The 5,703-nt window shown below is 39.9% G+C and overlaps 1 pseudogene; it reads left to right on the top strand.

Annotated features, from left to right (window-relative positions):
• Positions 1 to 1,531: 1,531 nt before the first annotated feature.
• LOC142428464 (small nucleolar RNA U109) lies at positions 1,532 to 1,650 on the top strand (annotated as a pseudogene).
• Positions 1,651 to 5,703: the final 4,053 nt, after the last annotated feature.

The raw sequence follows: 5,703 nt of genomic DNA, 5'->3' as shown, positions 1-5,703 counted from the left end.
TTCATTTGACTGTAGACCGGAGAGGTGAATAGCTTTGCTACTCTAAAGAGCGTATCAGAAAGTGAAGCTATAGTTAAAAATGAACACCTTATCATTTGATCTCCCTTTTGACTCATTCTAAGGTTGCTCTCGTTTATAATGTTTTCTACTTTCTTTTCTATTGAGGTTTTTCTATTTAACTTTGTTGGTGTTGTAAGTTGTTGTTTTTTATGCTGTTCGGCTGGGGTAGGGGTGGGAGGCTGTATGTTTTTCTGTATATAAAATCCAAGATGGGTGAATTTATAGAGACAAGAACTGGATTAATGATTCCTCGGTGGTGTGGCACACATATCCCAAAAGAGAGTTGTTAATTTCCTATGCATCAGGATAGTTCTACTAGTCAACATAAATGGGCACCAATAACAAGGAGTACAAGAAAAGAAAATGTTCTAAAATTGATTGTGGAAATGACTGTATGAGTCTTCTTGATGTGATTGAACTATTGAACTGTATCATATATGGATTATGTGTCGATAAAACTGTTTTCATAAAAATGGAGTTCTCAATTTAGTTCTTATGACATGACATTATTCAATATTTGCCTTCAGTAATCACTGAAGATATGCATGCTACAGCAAAGTCTGATGAAGAAAGCAGATGGGGCAGCTATCAAAAAGAACAACATCTGGGGTTTTAAGCCTTGTAGTCAAACAAACAACCCTCAAAGGGAGGTATCAAATAGGCCTGTAGAGAAAGCACATCAGCCTGATCTAAAGATGACAACAATATCCAAATACAACGGAGAGAAGGGTAACAGAGCTCAAATGTGAACACCCTATTGGCAGAAGACGGTGGATGACAGTGGGAGCACGAAACCCATCTGCAGGGTAGCTACGTGGATTAAACCTCGGGTAGATCCCCTCTGGCCACGTTGCGTGCTGTAAATAGCTTGGCTATCTGATAGAGACTACTGTCAAACTGACTGTGGCAGATGGAAGTACCATATAAATTGATACCTGGTCATTTGATCACCCTTTTCACCTATTCTGGGCTTGCTCTAGTTTTACATATTTCTTGCTTGTTTCTCGTTTTTTTAATATTGCTGATGGTCTTTACTTTCGCACGTGTGTGTGTGTGTGTGTGTATACTGGGTTGGGGTTTGGGGTATGTTTCCTAGTTTATGAAGCACAGAAAGGGTGAATGTATAGACACAAGGTTAGCAGGCATCACAGGACACTATATATATTTCTCTAGGGCTTATCAGACCACCAATAGATACCTACATTTCTCCAGGGTTTGTCAGATCACTGTCATCCCCTGAGGTCCTAAGCTACATTATGTGTCAAAGTCGCCTTACTTGCCTCCTTCCAGACTTAGAACAAACATCCTACAGATTAAGTGTAACATGAATTTTTTTTACTGCAGAGAAGGGGGTTGTTACTGGTTGGAAATGTGGGGAGTAGATCAAAAGAAATTGGGGAGCAAATAATGCAGGAGGAGGGAGGATGCACTAGAACTGATTGTGGTGATGTATATAAAACTCTTTTAAAATATGATTGAATAATGGAAGTATATGATATGTGAACTGTATCTCAATTTTTTTAAAAAGGTACTCTCAGGGCTACCAACCTTACAGTAGTGGTTGAGTCGTAGTGTATTTCTCCTACATAAGGAATATTAATATAATACTAGCTTAGTGTGACCCTTCCTCTTCAGAGGTCTCTGATGTGAAAGGTTTCATTGGGATACTCACTTATTAGTTGAATTGAGTGTAAAAGGCATCCCCCAGAGAGCAGGCACTGAGCAAAATAACTCATAGTGAAACCTGAAAGCATTTTCCCCAAGACTCATCCTTCTCTGGCTCTCTTCAAGTTCTATTTTCATCACTATCTCAGCTTACACTGACTGTGACCAAATGTCACAAATTAACCAGGAACAGAACCTAAAGCCAAAAGATGAATTACCTTCTACACCAAATCAGGAACCAAGCAAGGGTGGAAAAAAAAATAGGCCTGGTAGTACTTTTGCTAGATGCTGTGTTAGTTTACCACAAACATGTGGCTTTGAAGAAGCGGTTACAAATCCATATCCGGGTCTCCTGGAAAGATCGCTCTCTGACAACTCTAGAAGAAGCCCTCCCTTTCAGTTTGTGTTGCGCTCACATTTCTAGATCCCTTGGTGATCTTAAGAGGGCATCTATCTTCCCTTCTCTGCTTTTAACTCTTCTCTTTTTCCCCCTGCTTTTTTGATAGCAGAAAGGAGATTCGGTTTAGGACAGAGCTTGCAGTGATGGGACCTCATTAACAAAACAAAGACTGCCTTATTTCCTGACCTGAATTCTTCTTTAGAGACCCTGGCTTCTCAGCTTCACCATCATACTCAAAGGCAGGACTATGAAACTGAGGACAAGACCAGGACTGGGAGCTGTACATTATTGCAGATTGAAAAGGTTAGTCGGATGGCTCTGGGCCCTCGGGCCACCTTAGCCAGGGTATGACTTCTGGCTCTGCAACCATGGTACCCAAGCATCTGTCAAGGACATGCCCAGGCAAGTTTCTGGGGCAACACTGCTCCTTTGGGCTGGCCAGGGACATCCCAGCAGCCTGTCGGAAAGCTGTCCACATTGTCAGTCAATCAGAGCATACTCAACGGAGGCTGAATTCACGTGGAGAGTAAACATGGATTTAGGGCTTCCATTGTAAACCACATCTTCCACACACCTAGTGCTCAAAATTTAAGTTATAGTCCATTCAAAAAGAGCATTTTTAGATCTGTCCTGAAGTACAACACTTAGTGACAGAGGAATAGCGCTACAACTATACAGATAACCAAATAATAGGAACGTTCTTCAAGTTTATGCATCATCTACTGCCAAAGATGAAGAAATTAAAGGTTTTAACTGGCTTCTGCAGTTTGAAATTGATCAACCATGTAATCAAGATGCACTGATAAGTACTCCTGATTGGAATGCAAAATTGGAAAGAAGGATTGATAAAGTAGCTGAAAGAGTTGGCCTGCTGTCACTCCAAATACTTGAAACATGACATAATTTAAGATTTAGTTTATTCAAAGTCCAAAGTGTAACAACCCTCTCCCTTGCAGTAAAAAAAATCTTTTCATTTGCTTGATTTTCACTGACTCTAATTTGGTATTGCCCTGTCGTTGTGCCAGCCAAAGACAGAACCAGGTTAATGTGAGAAATTCCAAGTTTGTTTCTGCACACGCTAGACAGAATGAAATAGTGAGGTGGGCTACCTCTAAACGGTTTAAAAGATTGAGTGAAAAGCAAACAAGTTACATATCTTAAACTAGGTAACAAAAAAGCAGGTTTTGCAATGGTCCCAGGAGATGATTAGCAGGTTTTTACAATGAGCAGAGGACCTCAAAATATGTGAGCAGATATCTATATAACTATATACATTTCTTCAGGGGGGTATCAGGCCTCCAATTGAGATCTTCATTTCTCCAGGGTTTATCAGAGAGATGGAATCCCCTGAGGTCTCACATTCCATTGTTTATCTAAATGACCTCACCTGCCTCCTTCCGGAGTTACAACATGCTACTGATTAAGTTTAAAAGGAAATTTTACTGCATGGGGAATGGGCTCTTAGAGTTTGGATTTTTAATAAGCTAAATTATATGGGGTAACTCTTTTACCCCCCTCTACCAGGATCTTTTAGGTTTCTTGGGTGGGAAATACCTCAGTCCTTGGCTTCTCATGAGAAAGAATTCATGCCAAAGTCTGGCTTGTGATCCAAGTGGGTTTCAGGCTTTACAGTAACTGAACACAGGCACCCTTGGGGACTGCACACCCACACGTGGCAGCCTGAGGCCGCAGAGAGAGAGAGAGACAGCAACACGGCCAAGCAGAAAGCAGAGGAGTAGCGGAAAAGAAGGGGCGGTGGTCTCTAAGTTCCAGCCTTTTGGGGCCTTCAGCTGGGAGGCGTGGTCTATGGTACTGATTGACCTCATTAGCTGAATTAAGCTCACCTGGCTCAGGCTTGAATTGGCGCATGCCCCTTAGCCTGCATTGGCTTCCAACCTCCTATAGGGGGGTCCCCTAGGCATGGAGAGGAACAACCCCCTATCCTGCTACCTAACAGATCAATAGTTGAAAAATGGAGCCGGGGTGAGAGAAATTATGCCAGAGATTGCCCTATAAATTTTTCCAAGACCAGCAAATAACTAATTGCAAATATTTTGTCCAATATCATAATTTGATTATAAATATGGAAGGAAAATCATAAATATCATATCATAAAATATATCCTATTTTATCCAATATAATAAATGGCCTCAATGGAAGGAATTCATAGGCATAAACTTGACTAAATCTAGGGAAAAGCATGAGGGGATATCTCAGTATCATCAGTCAGAACTAACACGGAGGGCAACTGAAGAACAAAACATTAATTTTGTATATGCAAGCTCAAGTTGAAACTAAAGGAAATGAAAATAAATCCATAAGAGCTAATGTAAGACCATAAGCATATCCCACTTGAATTTTGAGACCATCTCAAGAATAGATCGGACACACTGATGACAGCAAGAATATCATGGATATTGGTGTGCTTCTTTTTTTACAGTAGAGGCCTTGTCTTTCTCTCCAGGGAGAGCCTATAAGGTTAAAATAAATAAAAATTGTGTCTTTGTAATGATAAATAGATCATCTGGGCTACTTCATTAGTGCACACAGAGGAATTTGGAATAACAGAACTTTTATTCTGAAATTTGTACTTCCTGAAATATAACCAATCAACTGCTCAAATATAACCAATACATATACACACATATACCAGGGGGTATCCCCCCCAAAATGGGGATTAATGTGAGGGGTGTGCATTTGGAGTTCATTCCACCAGGTCAGACTGTTAATCAAACTTTCTATTTAGAGATTCTGAAAACATTGTGTAACCGTTTGTGACCAAAAAAGGCCTGATTTGTGGCACACGGGGGAATGGTTTTGCCACCACGACAATGCACTTGCTCACACAACCATCTCTGTGCCAGTTTTTGGAACACAAAAAAACCAACAACACCCAAAAGCAGCATGCTTCTCTTTCCCCACACACCTTACTCTCCTGACCTCACTCCATGCCACTTCCTTTTGTTTCCGTGAATGAAGAAGGACATGGAAGGACAGCAATTTGATGACATAGAAGAGGTGAAAAAGAAGAGAAAAACAAACGAGGGAGCTTCTGTCAGCCATCCAAACAGATGAGTTTGAAAAATGTTTCCAAGAATGGAATCACAGATTTGAACAATGTATGTAGTGTAATGAGAATACTTTAAAGGTGATAATGTTGTGTTATAAAAATATTTAAATAAACAACTTTGAAATGAAAATTCCTTGTGTTTGGAGGTACTCCCCTCATGTGTGTGTGTGTGTGTGTGTACATTTCAAAAAGATCATGGGAAAATGAAACTAAAAGATAATGGAGCTTTTCCATGAATTTATGATGTACCCTCATATGTATCTTATTTAAGTTATATTAGGGGAATTTTTTGCTACTTCTGGGTGCTTAAAACATCAAGTAGAACATGCTTAATTATATAGAAAGGGTGAAAACGTTTTCTTTTACTTCTATATCTGGTCGTTATGCTGCATTTTAATGTCCAATTTGTTCACTTCAGTTTAAATCAGTCCCATTACTGATGTCTGGGGGAGGTTAACATTGCATTAATCTTCATACTGCGTAACATATTGGAAACAGAAAAAGATGA

This window comes from Tenrec ecaudatus, chromosome 15 (assembly GCF_050624435.1).
Source record: "Tenrec ecaudatus isolate mTenEca1 chromosome 15, mTenEca1.hap1, whole genome shotgun sequence".
NCBI lineage: Eukaryota > Metazoa > Chordata > Mammalia > Afrosoricida > Tenrecidae > Tenrec > Tenrec ecaudatus.
Note: the sequence above shows the minus strand (reverse complement) of the source record. Positions and strands in the feature narration are given on the sequence as shown.